Source organism: Carica papaya, chromosome 8 (genome assembly GCF_054855325.1).
Source record: "Carica papaya isolate Zhongbai chromosome 8, ASM5485532v1, whole genome shotgun sequence".
In the NCBI taxonomy this organism is placed as follows: Eukaryota; Viridiplantae; Streptophyta; class Magnoliopsida; order Brassicales; family Caricaceae; genus Carica; species Carica papaya.
Genome location: NC_142316.1, coordinates 19,383,622 through 19,397,674, shown reverse-complemented (window position 1 = coordinate 19,397,674; position 14,053 = coordinate 19,383,622). Strand labels below are relative to the sequence as shown.

General features: G+C 46.8%; 4 non-coding genes and 21 pseudogenes across 4 annotated transcripts; 2 read left to right on the top strand and 23 right to left on the bottom strand.

Annotated features, from left to right (window-relative positions):
- Positions 1 to 95: 95 nt before the first annotated feature.
- Positions 96 to 213, bottom strand: LOC148249355 (5S ribosomal RNA; annotated as a pseudogene).
- Positions 214 to 773: 560 nt separating this feature from the next.
- On the bottom strand, positions 774 to 892 carry LOC148249354 (5S ribosomal RNA; annotated as a pseudogene).
- Positions 893 to 1,453: 561 nt separating this feature from the next.
- On the bottom strand, positions 1,454 to 1,572 carry LOC148249353 (5S ribosomal RNA). Its single transcript, XR_015815068.1, has one exon. It is a non-coding gene; the product is annotated as a 5S ribosomal RNA (ribosomal RNA).
- Positions 1,573 to 1,777: 205 nt separating this feature from the next.
- LOC148249352 (5S ribosomal RNA) lies at positions 1,778 to 1,896 on the bottom strand (annotated as a pseudogene).
- A 559-nt stretch (positions 1,897 to 2,455) lies between these two features.
- On the bottom strand, positions 2,456 to 2,574 carry LOC148249351 (5S ribosomal RNA; annotated as a pseudogene).
- An 862-nt stretch (positions 2,575 to 3,436) lies between these two features.
- LOC148249350 (5S ribosomal RNA) lies at positions 3,437 to 3,555 on the bottom strand (annotated as a pseudogene).
- Positions 3,556 to 3,759: 204 nt separating this feature from the next.
- LOC148249349 (5S ribosomal RNA) lies at positions 3,760 to 3,878 on the bottom strand (annotated as a pseudogene).
- Positions 3,879 to 4,087: 209 nt separating this feature from the next.
- LOC148249348 (5S ribosomal RNA) lies at positions 4,088 to 4,206 on the bottom strand (annotated as a pseudogene).
- A 205-nt stretch (positions 4,207 to 4,411) lies between these two features.
- Positions 4,412 to 4,530, bottom strand: LOC148249347 (5S ribosomal RNA; annotated as a pseudogene).
- Positions 4,531 to 5,090: 560 nt separating this feature from the next.
- On the bottom strand, positions 5,091 to 5,209 carry LOC148249346 (5S ribosomal RNA; annotated as a pseudogene).
- A 205-nt stretch (positions 5,210 to 5,414) lies between these two features.
- LOC148249345 (5S ribosomal RNA) lies at positions 5,415 to 5,533 on the bottom strand (annotated as a pseudogene).
- Positions 5,534 to 6,093: 560 nt separating this feature from the next.
- On the bottom strand, positions 6,094 to 6,212 carry LOC148249344 (5S ribosomal RNA; annotated as a pseudogene).
- Positions 6,213 to 6,417: 205 nt separating this feature from the next.
- LOC148249343 (5S ribosomal RNA) lies at positions 6,418 to 6,536 on the bottom strand (annotated as a pseudogene).
- A 558-nt stretch (positions 6,537 to 7,094) lies between these two features.
- On the bottom strand, positions 7,095 to 7,214 carry LOC148249342 (5S ribosomal RNA; annotated as a pseudogene).
- Positions 7,215 to 7,420: 206 nt separating this feature from the next.
- Positions 7,421 to 7,539, bottom strand: LOC148249341 (5S ribosomal RNA; annotated as a pseudogene).
- Positions 7,540 to 8,100: 561 nt separating this feature from the next.
- On the bottom strand, positions 8,101 to 8,219 carry LOC148249340 (5S ribosomal RNA; annotated as a pseudogene).
- A 209-nt stretch (positions 8,220 to 8,428) lies between these two features.
- LOC148249339 (5S ribosomal RNA) lies at positions 8,429 to 8,547 on the bottom strand (annotated as a pseudogene).
- Positions 8,548 to 8,749: 202 nt separating this feature from the next.
- On the bottom strand, positions 8,750 to 8,867 carry LOC148249338 (5S ribosomal RNA; annotated as a pseudogene).
- Positions 8,868 to 9,428: 561 nt separating this feature from the next.
- Positions 9,429 to 9,547, bottom strand: LOC148249337 (5S ribosomal RNA). The gene has a single exon (XR_015816022.1). It is a non-coding gene; the product is annotated as a 5S ribosomal RNA (ribosomal RNA).
- A 205-nt stretch (positions 9,548 to 9,752) lies between these two features.
- On the bottom strand, positions 9,753 to 9,871 carry LOC148249336 (5S ribosomal RNA). The gene has a single exon (XR_015815316.1). It is a non-coding gene; the product is annotated as a 5S ribosomal RNA (ribosomal RNA).
- Positions 9,872 to 10,076: 205 nt separating this feature from the next.
- Positions 10,077 to 10,195, bottom strand: LOC148249335 (5S ribosomal RNA; annotated as a pseudogene).
- A 560-nt stretch (positions 10,196 to 10,755) lies between these two features.
- On the bottom strand, positions 10,756 to 10,874 carry LOC148249334 (5S ribosomal RNA). The gene has a single exon (XR_015815187.1). It is a non-coding gene; the product is annotated as a 5S ribosomal RNA (ribosomal RNA).
- Positions 10,875 to 11,439: 565 nt separating this feature from the next.
- Positions 11,440 to 11,558, bottom strand: LOC148249333 (5S ribosomal RNA; annotated as a pseudogene).
- Positions 11,559 to 13,070: 1,512 nt separating this feature from the next.
- On the top strand, positions 13,071 to 13,189 carry LOC148249332 (5S ribosomal RNA; annotated as a pseudogene).
- Positions 13,190 to 13,394: 205 nt separating this feature from the next.
- On the top strand, positions 13,395 to 13,513 carry LOC148249331 (5S ribosomal RNA; annotated as a pseudogene).
- The last annotated feature ends 540 nt before the right edge of the window (positions 13,514 to 14,053 follow it).

Sequence of the window (14,053 nt, the reverse complement as noted above, 5' to 3'; positions counted from 1 at the left end):
TAAAATTCCCCTCATTCTTGACTCACATTTACGTATAAACCAGCGGACCATAGTTCCAGTCGCGCGTAACGTCGAACGACCCATCTGAAAAAAAATTGTTGCGATACGAGGACTTCCCAAGAGGTCACCCATCCGAGTACTACACTCGCCCAAGCACACTTAACTGCAGAGTTCTGATTGGATCTAGTGCATTAATGCTGGTATGATGCCATTTGTTTAATTTTGCGCTTCAAATACATACACTCCTTCTCTTTTCTTCCTTCTCCCGTCATTTGTTTCCTTGTGCTTGCGCACTGCACCTCCCGTTCTCGTTCACATATCAAGTAAAATGCCACGGCGTCGTGACTCACATTTGCGAATAAACCTGAGGACCATAAATCAAGTCGCGCGTAACGTCGAAAGAATCATCTGCAAAAAGATGGGTGCAACACGAGGACCTCCCAAGAAAATGGGTGAAATATAAGGACTTTGCAGGAGGTCACCCATCCGAGTACTTTTCTCGCCCAAGCACCCTTAACTGCGGAGTTCTGATAGAATCCGTTGCATTAGTGCTGGTATGATCGCACCTGTTTAATTTCGTGCTGAAAATACATACACTCTCTCTCCTTCCCTCCCCCTCCCATCGATTGTTTCCTTGTGCGTTCACACTGCACCTCTTCTTCTCGTTCTAATATCGATTAAAATGCCCCTGCTTCTTGACTCACATTTGCGTATAAACCAGCGGACCCTAGTTCCAGTCGCGCGTAAAGTCGAACGACATATCTGAAAAAAAATTGTTGCGATACGAGGACTTCCCAGGAGGTCACCCATCCGAGTACTACTCTCGCCCAAGCACAGTTAACTGCGGAGTTCTGATGGGATCCGGTGCATTTGTGCTGGTATGATAGAACCCGTTTAATTTCGCGCTGCAAATACATAAATTCCTTCTCCTTTCTTCCCCCTCCCGTCATTTGTTTCCTTGTGCGTGCGCACTGCACCTCCCGTGCTCGTTCTAATATAAAGTAAAATGCTACGGTGCCGTGACTCACATTTGCGAATAAACCTGAGGACCATAATTCAAGTCGCGCGTATCGTCGAAAGAATCATCTGCAACACAATGGGTGAAACACGAGGACTTCCTAAGAAAATGGGTGAAATATAAGGACTTCGCAGGAGGTCACCCATCCTAGTGCTACTCTCGCCCAAACACCCTTAACTTGCGGAGTTCTGATAGAACCCGTTGCATTGGTGCTGGTATGATTGCTCATGTTTCATTCTGCGCTGCAAATACATACACTTTTTCTCCCTCCGTCCCCCCTCCCTTCATTTGTTTCCTTGTGCATACACTCTGCATCTCTCCTTCTCGTTCAAATATCAAGTAATATGCCCCGGCACCGTGACTCACCTTTACAAATGAACCAGCGGTTTATAATTCCATTCGCGCGTAACGTCGAACAACCCATCCGAAAAAAAATATGTGCAACACGAGGGCTTCCCAGGTGGTCACCCATCCAAGTACTACCCTCGCCCAAGCACACTTAACTGCGAAGTTCTGATGGGATCCGGAGCTTTAGTGCTGGTATGATCGCATCTTTTTAATTTTTCGCTGTAAATACATACACTCCTTCTCCTTTCTTCCCCCTCCCGTCATTTGTTTCCTTGTGCGTTCACACTTCACCTCTCATTCTCGTTCTAATATTGATTAAAATGACCCTGCTTCTTGACTCACATTTGCGTATAAACCAGCGGACCCCAGTTCCAGTCGCGCGTAACGTCGAACGACCCGTCTGAAAAAAAATTTGTGCGACACAAGGACTTCCCAGGAGGTCACCCATCCGAGTATTAATCTCGCCCAAGCACACTTCACTGCGAAGTTCTGATGGGATCCGATGCATTAGTGCTGGTATGATCGCACCAGTTTAATTTCGCGCTGCAAATACATAAACTCATTCCCCTTTCTTCCCCCTCCCGTCATTTGTTTCCTTGTGCGTGCGCACTGCACCTCCCGTTCTCGTTCTAATATAAAGTAAAATGCTAAAGCGCCGTGAATCACATTTGCGAAAAAACCTGAGGACCATAATTCAAGTCGCGCGTAACATCGAAAGAATCATCTGCAAAAAAATGGGTGCAACACGAGAACTTCACAAGAAAATGGGTGAAATATAAGGACTTCGCAGGAGGTAACCCATGCTAGTACTACTCTCGCCCAAGCACCCTTACCTACGGAGTTCTGATAGAATCCGTTGCATTAGTGCTGGTATGATCGCACCTGTTTCATTTCGTGCTGAAAATACATACACTCCTTCTCTTTCCCTCCCCCTCCCATCAATTGTTTCCTTGTGCGTTCACACTGCACCTCTCCTTCTCGTTCTAATATCGATTAAAATGCCTCTGCTTCTTGACTCACATTTGCGGATAAACCAGCGGACACTAGTTCCAGTCGCGCGTAACGTCGAACGACCCGTCTAAAAAAAAATTGGTGCGACACGAGGACTTCCCAGGAGGTCACCCATCTGAGTACTACTCTCGCCCAAGCACACTTAACTGCGGAGTTCTGACAGGATCTGGTGCATTAGTGCTGGTATGATCGCACCCGTTTAATTCTGCACTGCAAATGCATAAACTCCTTCTCCTTTCTTCCCCCTCCCGTCATTTGTCTCCTTGTGCGTGCGCACTGCACCTCCCGTGCTCGTTCTAATATAAAGTAAAATGCTACGGTTCCGTGACTCACATTAGCGAATAAACCTGAGGACCATAATTCAAGTCGGGAGTATCGTCGAAAGAATCATCTGCAAAAAAATGGGTGCAACACGAGGACTTCCTAAGAAAATGGGTGAAATATAAGGACTTCGCAGAAGGTAACCCATGCTAGAACTACTCTCGCCCAATGACCCTTAACTTGCGGAGTTCTGATAGAATCCGTTGCATTGGTGCTGGTATGATTGCTCATGTTTCATTCTGCGCTGCAAATACATACACTTTTTCTCCCTCCATCCCCCCTCCCGTCATTTGTTTCCTTGTGCTTGCACTCTGCATCTCTCCTTCTTGTTCTAATATCGATTAAAATGTCCCTGCTTCTTGACTCACATTTGCGTATAAACCAGTGGACCCTAGTTCCAGTCGCGCGTAACGTCGAACGACCCGTCTGAAAAAAAAAATTAGTGCGACACGAGAACTTCCCAGGAGGTCACCCATCTTAGTACTACTCTCGCCCAAGCACACTTAACTGCGGAGTTCTGATGGGATCCGGTGTTTAATGTTGCGCTGCAAGTACATAAACTCCTCCTTTCTTCCCCCTCTCGTCATTTGTTTCCTTGTGCGTGCGCACTGCACCTCCCGTTCTCGTTCAAATATCAAGTAAAATGCCACGGCGCCGTGACTCACATTTGCGAATAAATCTGCGGAACATAATTAATGTCGCGCGTAACGTCGAACGGCACATCTGAAAAAAAGAAAATGGGTGCAACATGAGAACTTCCCAGGAGGTAACCCATCATTGTACTACTTTCGTCAAAGCACACTTAACTGCGAAGTTCTGATGGGATCCGGTGCATTTGTGCTGGTGTGAGCGCACCTGTTTAATTTCGGGCTGAAAATACATACACTCCTTCTTCCCTCCCCCCCTCCTATCATTTGTTTCCTTGTGCATTCACACTGCACCTCTCCTTCTCGTTCTAATATCGATAAAAATGCCACAGATTCTTGACTCACATTTGCATATAAACCAGCGGATTATAGTTCCAGTCGCACGTAACGTCGAACGACCCGTGTAAAAAAAAATTGGTGCGACACGAGGACTTCCCAAGAGGTCACCCATCCGAGTACTGCTATCGCCCAAGCACACTTAACTGCGAAGTTCTGATGGGATCCGAGGCATTAGTGCTGGTATGACCGCACCCGTTTAATTTCGCGCTGCAAATACATAAACTCCTTCTCCTTTCTTCCCCCTCCCGTCATTTGTTTCCTTGTGCGTGCGCACTGCACCTCTCGTTCTCGTTCAAATATCAAGTAAAATACAACAGCGCTGTGACTCACATTTGCGAATAAATCTGCGGACCATAATTAAAGTCGCGCGTAACGTCGAACGGCACATCTGAAAAAAAGAAAATGGGTGCAACACGAGAACTTCCCAGGAGGTAACCCATCATTGTACTGCTTTCGCCAAAGCACACTTAACTGCGGAGTTCTGATGGGATCCGGTGCATTTGTGCTGGTGTGACCGCACCTGTTTATTTTCGTGCTGAAAATACATACACTCCTTCTTTCCTCCCCCCTCCCATCATTTGTTTCCTTTTGCGTTCACACTGCACCTCTTCTTCTTGTTCTAATATCGATAAAAATGCCCCTGATTCTTGACTCACATTTGCGTATAAACCAGCGGACCATAGTTCCAGTCGCACCTAACGTCGAACGACCCATTTGAAAAAAAAAATTGTTGGGATACGAGGACTTCCCAAGAGGTCACCCATCCGAGTACTACTCTCGCCCAAACACACTTAACTGCAGAGTTCTCATGGGATCCAGTGCAGTAGTGCTGGTATGATGCCACTTGTATAATTTTGCGCTTCAAATACATACACTCATTCTCGTTTCTTCCTCATCCCGTCATTTGTTTCCTTGTGCGTGCGCACTGCACCTCCCGTACTCGTTCTAATATCAAGTAAAATGCCACGGCGCCGTGACTCACATTTGCAAATAAACTTGCGGACCATAAATCAAGTCGCGCATAACGTCGAAAGCATCATCTGCAAAAAGACGGGTGCAAGACGAGGACCTCCCAAGAAAATGGGTGAAATATAAGGACTTCGCAGGAGGTCACCCATCCGAGTACTTTTTTCGCCCAAGCACCCTTAACTGCGAAGTTCTGAAAGAATCCGTTGCATTAGTGCTGGTATGATCCCTCATGTTTCATTCTGCACTGCAAATACACACACTCTTTCTCCTCCCATCGCCCCTCCCGTCATTTGTTTCCTTGTGCGTGCACTCTGCATCTCTCTTTCTCGTTCTAATATCAAGTAATATGACCCGGCACCGTGACTCACCTTTGCAAATGAACCAGCGGTTTATAATTCCATTCGCGCGTAACGTCGAACAACCCATCCCAAAAAAAATAGGTGCAACACGAGGGCTTCCCAAGTCGTCACCCATCCGAGTACTACGCTCACCCAAGCACACTTAACTGCGGAGTTCTGATGGGATCCGAAGCTTTAGTGCTGGTAAGATCGCACCTGTTTAATTTCGCGCTGCAAATACATACACACCTTCTCCTTTCTTCCCCCTCCCGTCATTTGTTTCCTTGTGCGTTCACACTTCACCTCTCATTCTCGTTCTAATATCGATTAAAATGCCCCTGCTTCTTGACTCACATTTGCGTATAAACCAGCGGACCCTAGTTCTAGATGCGCGTAACGTCGAAAGACCCGTCTGAAAAAAAATTGGTGCGACACGAGGACTTCCCAGGTGGTCACCCATCCGAGTACTAATCTCCCCCAAGCACACTTCACTGCAGAGTTCTGATGGGATCCGGTGCATTAGTGCTGGTATGATCGCACATGTTTAATTTGGCGCTGCAAATACATACACTCCTTCTCTTTTCTTCCTCCTCCCGTCATTTGTTTCCTTGTGCGTGCGCACTGCACCTCCCGTACTCATTCTAATATCAAGTAAAATGCCACGATGCCGTGACTCACATTTGCGAATAAACCTAAGGACCGTAAATCAAGTCGCGCGTAACGTCGAAAGAATCATCTGCAAAAAGATGGGTGCAACACGAGGACCTCCCAAGAAAATGGGTGAAATATAAGGACTTCGCAAGAGGTCACCCATCCGAGTACTTTTCTCGCCTAAGCACCCTTAACTGCGGAGTTCTGATAGAATCCGTTGCATTAGTGCTGGTATGATCCATCATGTTTCATTCTGCACTGCAAATACATACACTCTTTCTCCTCCCATCCCCCCTCCCGTCATTTGTTTCCTTGTGCGTGCACTCTGCATCTCTCTTTCTCGTTCTAATATCAAGTAATATGCCCCGGCACCGTGACTCACCTTTGCAAATGAACCAGCGGTTTATAATTCCATTCGCGCGTAACGTCGAACAACCCATCCGAAAAAAAATAGGTGCAACACGAGGGCTTCCCAAGTTGTCACCCATCCGAGTACTACTCTCGCCCAAGCACACTTAACTGCGGAGTTCTGAAGGGATCCGGGGCTTTAGTGCTGGTATGATCGAACTTGTTTAATTTCGCGCTGCAAATACATACACTCCATCTCCTTTCTTCCCCCTCCTGTCATTTGTTTCCTTGTGCGTTCACACTTCACCTCTCATTCTCATTCTAATATCGATTAAAATGCCCCTGCTTCTTGACTCACATTTGCGTATAAACCAGCGGACCCTAGTTCTAGACGCGCGTAACGTCGAACGACCCATCTGAAAAAAAATTGGTGCAACACGAGGACTTCCCAGGAGGTCACCCATCCGAGTACTAATCTCGCCGAAGCACACTTCACTGCGGAGTTCTGATGGGATCCGGTGCATTAGTGCCGGTATGATCGCACTTGTTTAATTTCGCGCTGCAAATACATAAACTCATTCCCCTTTCTTCCCCCTCCCGTCATTTGTTTCCCTGTGCGTGCGCACTGCACCTCCCGTTCTCGTTCTACTATCAAGTAAAATGCCACGGCGCCGTGACTCACATTTGCGAATAAACCTGAGGACCATAATTCAAGTCGCGCGTAACGTCGAACGAATCATCTGCAAAAAAAAGGGTGCAACACGAGGACTTCCTAAGAAAATTGGTAAAATATAAGGACTTCGCAGAAGGTAACCCATGCTAGAACTACTCTCGCCCAAGCACCCTTACCTACGGAGTTCTGATAGAATCCGTTGCATTAGTGCTGGTATGATCGCACCTGTTTCATTTCGTGCTGAAAATACATACACTCCTTCTCCTTCCCTCCCCTTCCCATCAATTGTTTCCTTGTGCGTTCACACTGCACCTCTCCTTCTCGTTCTAATATCGATTAAAATGACCCTTCTTCCTGACTCACATTTGCGTATAAACCAGCGGACCCTCGTTCCAGTCGCGCGTAACGTCGAACGACCCGTTTGAAAAAAAAATTGGTGCGACACGAGGATTTCCTAGCAGGTCACCCATCCAAGTACTACTCTCGCCCAAGCACACTTAACTGCAGAGTTCTGATGGGATCCGGTGCATTACTGCTGGTATGATGCCATTTGTTTAATTTTGCGCTTCAAATACATACACTCCTTCTCCTTTCTTCCCCCTCCGGTCATTTGTTTCCTTGTGCGTTCACACTTCACCTCTCATTCTCGTTCTAATATCGATTAAAATGCCCCTGCTTCTTGACTCACATTTGCGTATAAACCAGTGGACCCTAATTCCAGTCGCGCGTAACGTCGAACGACCCGTCTGAAAAAAAATTGGTGCGACACGAGGACTTCCAAAGAGGTCACCCATCCGAGTACTACTCTCACCCAAGCATACTTAACTGCGGAGTTCTGATGGGATCCGGTGCATTAGTGCTCGAATGATTGCACCTGTTTAATTTCGCGCTGCAAATACATAAACTCATTCCCCTTTCGTCCCCCTCCCGTCATTGTTTCCTTGTCCGTGCGCACTGTAGCTCCCGTTCTCGTTCTAATATCAAGTAAAATGCTACAGCACCGTGACTCACATTTGCGAATAAACCTGAGGACCATAATTCAAGTCGCGCGTAATGTCGAAAGAATCATCTGCAACAAAATGGGTACAACACGAGGACTTCCTAAGAAAATGGGTGAAATATAAGGACTTCGCAGGAGGTCACCCATCCTAGTGCTACTCTCGCCCAAGCACCCTTAACTTGCGGAGTTCTGATAAAATCCGTTGCATTGATGCTGGTATGATTGCTCATGTTTCATTCTGCGCTGCAAATACGTACACTTTTTCTCCCTCCATCCCCCTCCCATAATTTGTTTCCTTGTGCGTGCACTTTGCATCTCTCCTTCTCGTTCTAATATCGATTAAAATACCCCTGTTTCTTGACTCACATTTGCGTATAAACCAGTGGACCCTAGTTCCAGTCGCGCGTAACGTCGAACAACCCGTCTGAAAAGAAAAATTAGTGTGACACGAGTACTTCCCAGGAGGTCACCCATCCGAGTACGACTCTCGCCCAAGCACACTTAACTGCGGAGTTCTGATGGGATCCGGTGCATTAGTGCTGGTATGATCGCACCTGTTTAATTTTGCGCTGCAAATACATAAACTACTTCTCCTTTCTTCCCCCTCCCGTCATTTGTTTCCTTGTGCGTGCGCACTGCACCTCTCGTTCTCGTTCAAATATCAAGTAAAATGCCACTGCGTCGTGACTCACATTTGCGAATAAATCTGCAGACCATAATTAAAGTCGCGCGTAACGTCGCACGGCACATCTGAAAAAAAGAAAATGGGTGCAACACGAGAACTTCCCATGAGGTAACCCATCATTGTACTACTTTCGTCAAAGCACACTTAACTGCGGAGTTCTGATGGGATCCGGTGCATTTGTGCTGGTGTGACCGCACCTGTTTAATTTCGTGCTGAAAATACATACACTCCTTCTTCCCTCCCCCCTCCCATCATTTGTTTCCTTGTGCGTTCACACTGCACCTCTCCTTCTCATTCTAATATCGATTAAAATGCCCCTGATTCTTGACTCACATTTGCGTATAAACAAGCGGACCATAGTTCCAGTCGCTCGTAACGTCGAACGACCCATCTAAAAAAAATTGTTGCGATACGAGGACTTCCCAAGAGGTCACCCATTCGAGTACTATTCTCTCCCAAGCACACTTAACTGCAGAGTTCTGATGGGATCCAGTGCATTAGCGCTGGTATGATGCCACTTGTTTAATTTTGCGCTTCAATTACATACACTCCTTCTCTTTTCTTCCTCATCCCGTCATTTGTTTCCTTGTGCATGCGCACTGCACCTCCCGTACTCGTTCTAATATCAAGTAAAATGCCACGGCGCCGTGACTCACATTTGCGAATAAACCTACGGACCATAAATCAAGTCGCGCGTAACGTCGAAAGAATCATCTGCAAAAAGACGGGTGCAACACGAGGACCTCCCAAGAAAATGGGTGAAATATAAGGACTTCGCAGGAGGTCACCCATCCGACTACTTTTCTCGCCCAAGCACCCTTAACTGCGGAGTTCTGATAGAATCCGTTGCATTAGTGCTGGTATGATCCCACATGTTTCATTCTGCACTGCAAATACATACACTCTTTCTCCTTCCATCCCCCCTCCCGTCATTTGTTTCCTTGTGCGTGCACTCTGCATCTCTCTTTCTCATTCTAATATCAAGTAATATGACCCGGCACCATGACTCACCTTTGCAAATGAACCAGCGGTTTATAATTCCATTCACGCGTAACGTCGAACAACCCATCCTAAAAAAAATAGGTGCAACACGTGGGCTTCCCAAGGGGTCACCCATCCGAGTACTACCCTCGCCCAAGCACACTTAACTAAGGAGTTCTGATGGGATCCGGAGCTTTAGTGCTGGTATGATCGCACCTGTTTAATTTCGCGCTGCAAATACATACACTCCTTCTCCTTTCTTCCCCCTCCCGTCATTTGTTTCCTTGTGCGTTCACACTTCACCTCTCATTCTCGTTCTAATATCGATTAAAATGCCCCTGCTTCTTGACTCACATTTGCGTATAAACCAGCAGACCCTAGTTCCAGACGCGGGTAACGTCGAGCGACCCGTCTGAAAAAAAATTGGTGCGACACGAGGACTTCCCAGGAGGTCACCCATCCGAGTACTAATCTCGCCCAATCACACTTCACTGCGGAGTTCTGATGGGATCCGGTGCATTAGTGCTGGTATGATCGCACCTCTTTAATTTTGTGCTGCAAATACATAAACTCATTCCCCTTTTTTCCCCCTCCCGTCATTTGTTTCCTTGTGCGTGCGCACTACACCTCCCGTTCTCGTTCTAATATCAAGTAAAATGCTATAGCGCCGTGACTCACATTTGCGAATAAACCTGAGGACCATAATTCAAGTTGCGCGTAACGTCGAAAGAATCATCTGCAAAAAAATGGGTGCAACACGAGGACTTCACAAGTGGCGACCAATCCGAGTACTACTCTCGCCCAAGCACACTTAACTGCGGAGTTCTGATGGGATCCAGTGCATTAGTGCTGGTATGATGCCACTTGTTTAATTTTGCACTTCAACTACATACACTCCTTCTCTTTTCTTCCTCATCCCGTCATTTGTTTCCTTGTGCGTGCGCATTGCACCTCCCGTACTCGTTCTAATATCAAGTAAAATGCCACGGCGCCGTGACTCACATTTGCGAATAAACCTGCGGACCATAAATCAAGTCGCGTGTAACATCAAAAGAATCATCTGCAAAAAGATGGGTGCAACACGAGGACCTCCCAAGAAAATGGGTGAAATATAAAGACTTCGCAGGAGGTCACCCATCCGAGTACTTTTCTCGCCCAAGCACCCTTAACTGCGGAGTTCTGATAGAATCCGTTGCATTAGTGCTGGTATGATCCCTCATGTTTCATTCTGCACTGCAAATACATTCACTCTGTCTCCTTCCATCCCCCCTCCCGTCATTTGTTTCCTTGTGCGTGCACTCTGCATCTCTCTTTCTCGTTCTAATACCAAGTAATATGCCCCGGCATCGTGACTCACCTTTGCAAATGAACCAGCGGTTTATAATTCCATTCGCGCGTAACATCAAACAACCCATCCGAAAAAATATAGGTGCAACACGAGGGCTTCCCAGGTGGTCACCCATCCGAGTACTACTCTCGCCCAAGCACGCTTAATTGTGGAGTTCTGATGGGATCCGGAGCTTTAGTGCTGGTATGATCGCACCTGTTTAATTTTGCGCTGCAATTACGTACACTCCTTCTCCTTTCTTCCCCCTCCCGTCATTTGTTTCCTTGTGCGTTCACACTTCACCTCTCGTTCTCGTTCTAATATCGATTAAAATGCCCCTGCTTCTTGACTCACATTTGCGTATAAACCAGCGGACCCTAGTTCCAGACGCGCGTAACGTCGAACGACCCGTCTGAAAAAAAATTGGTGCGACACAAGGACTTCACAAGAAAATGGGTGAAATATAAGGACTTCGCAGGTGGTAACCCATGCTAGTACTACTCTCGCCCAAGCTCCCTTACCTACGGAGTTCTGATAGAATCCGTTGCATTAGTGCTGGTATGATCGCACTTGTTTCATTTCGTGCTGAAAATACATACACTCCTTCTCCTTCTCCTTCCCTCCCCCTCCCACCAATTGTTTCCTTGTTCGTTCACACTGCACCGCTCCTTCTCGTTCTAATATCGATTAAAATGCCCGTGCTTTTTGACTCACATTTGCGTATAAACCAGTGGACCCTAGTTCCAGTCGCGCGTAACATCGAACGACCCGTCTGAAAAAAAATTGGTGCGACACGAGGACTTCCCAAGAGGTCACCCATCCGAGTACTACTCTTGCCCAAGCACACTTAACTACGGAGTTCTGATGGAATCCGGTGCATTAGTGCTGATATGATCGCACTCGTTTAATTCTGCGCTGCAAATACATAAACTCCTTCTCCTTTCTTCCCCCTCCCGTCATTTGTTTCCTTGTGCGTGCGCACTGCACCTCCCGTGCTCGTTCTAATATCAAGTAAAATGCTACAGTGCCGTGACTCATATTTGCGAATAAACCTTAGGACCACAATTCAAGTCGCGCGTATCGTCGAAAGAATCATCTGCAAAAAAATGGGTGCAACACGAGGACTTCCTAAGAAAATGGGTGAAATATAAGGACTTCGCAGGAAGTCACCTATCCTAGTGCTACTCTCGCCTAAGCACCCTTAACTTGCGGAGTTCTGATAGAATCCGTTGCATTGGTGCTGGTATGATTGCTCATGTTTCAATCTGCGCTGCAAATACATACACTTTTTCTCCATCCATCCCCCCTCCCGTCATTTATTTCCTTGTGCGTGCACTCTGCATCTCTCTTTCAAGTTCTAATATCGATTAAAATGCCCCTGCTTCTTAAATCACATTTGCGTATAAACCAGTGGACCCTAGATGTAGTCGCGCGTAACGTCGAACGACCCATCTGAAAAAAAAAATTAGTACGACACGAGGACTTCCCAAGAGGTCACCCATCCGAGTACTACTCTCGCCCAGCACACTTAACTGCAGAGTTCTAATGGGATCCGGTGCATGATCGCACTCTCGCACAAGCACCTCCGCAGTTAAGTGTGCTTGGGCGAGAGTAGTACTAGGATGGGTGACCTCCTGGGAAGTCCTCGTGTCGCACCAATTTTTTTTCAGACGGGTCGTTCGACGTTACGCGCGACTGGAACTAGGGTCCGCTGGTTTATACGCAAATGTGAGTCATGAAGCAGGGGCATTTTAATCGATATTAGAACGAGAAGGAGAGGTGCAGTGTGAACGCAAAAGGAAACAATTTATGGGAGGGGGAGGGAAGGAGAAGGAGTGTATGTATTTTCAGCACGAAATGAAACAGGTGCGATCATACCAGCACTAATTCAACGGATTCTATCAGAACTCCGTAGGTAAGGGTGCTTGGGCGAGAGTACTACTAGCATGGGTTACCTCCTGCGAAGTCCTTATATTTCACCTATTTTCTTGTGAAGTCCTCGTGTTGCACCCACTTTTTTGCAGATGATTCTTTCGACATTACGCGCGACTTGAATTATGGTCCTCAGGTTTATTCGCAAATGTGATTCACGGCGCTGTAGCATTTTACTTGATATTAGAACGAGAACGGGAGGTGCAGTGCGCACGCACAAGGAAACAAATGACGGGAGGGGGAAGAAAGGGGAATGAGTTTATGTATTTGCAGTGCGAAATTAAACAGATGTGCCGTTCGACGTTACGCGCGACTTTAATTATGGTCCGCAGATTTATTCACAAATGTGAGTCACGGCGCCGTGGCATTTTACTTGATATTTGAACGAGAACGAGAGGTGCAGTGCGCACGCACAAAAAAACAAATGACGGGAGGGGGAAGAAAGGGGAATGAGTTTATGTATTTGTAGCGCAAAATTAAACAGTTGCGATCATACCAGCACTAATGCACCGGATCCCATCAGAACTCCGTAGTGAAGTGTGCTTAGGCGAGATTAGTACTCGGATGGGTGACCTCCTGGGAAGTCCTCGTGTCGCACCAATTTTTTTTCAGACGGGTCGTTCAACGTTACGCGCGACTGGAACTAGGGTCCGCTGGTTTATACACAAATATGAGTCAAGAAGCAGGGGCATTTTTATCGATATTAGAACGAGAATGAGAGGTGAAGTGTGAACGCACAAGGAAACAAATGACGGGAGGGGGAAGAAAGGAGAAGGAGTGTATGTATTTGCAGCGCGAAATTAAACAGGTGTGATCATACCAGCACTAAAGCTCCGGATCCCATCAGAACCCCGTAGTTAAGTGTGCTTGGGCGAGAGTAGAACTCGGATGAGTGACCACTTGGGAAGCCCTCGTGTTGCACCTATTTTTTTTCGGATGGGTTGTTCGACATTACGCGCTAATGGAATTATAAACCGCTGGTTCATTTGCAAAGGTGAGTCACGGTGCCGGGGCATATTACTTGATATTAGAACGAGAAAGAGAGATGCAGAGTGCACGCACAAGGAAACAAATGACGGGAGGGGGGATGGAAGGAGAAAGAGTGTATGTATTTGCAGTGCAGAATGAAACATGAGGGATCATACCAGCACTAATGCAACGGATTCTATCAGAACTCCGCAGTTAAGGGTGTTTGGGTGAGAAAAGTACTCGGATGGGTGACCTCCTGCGAAGTCCTTATATTTCACCCATCTTCTTGGGAGGTCCTCGTGTTGCACCCATCTTTCTGCAGATGATTCTTTCGACGTTACGCGCGACTTGATTTATGGTCCTCAGGTTTATTCGCAAATGTGAGTCAAGAATCAGGGGCATTTTAATCGATATTAGAACGAGAAGGAGAGGTGCAGAGTGAACGCACAAGGAAACAATTGATGGGAGGGAAAGGGAAGGTGAAGGAGTGTATGTA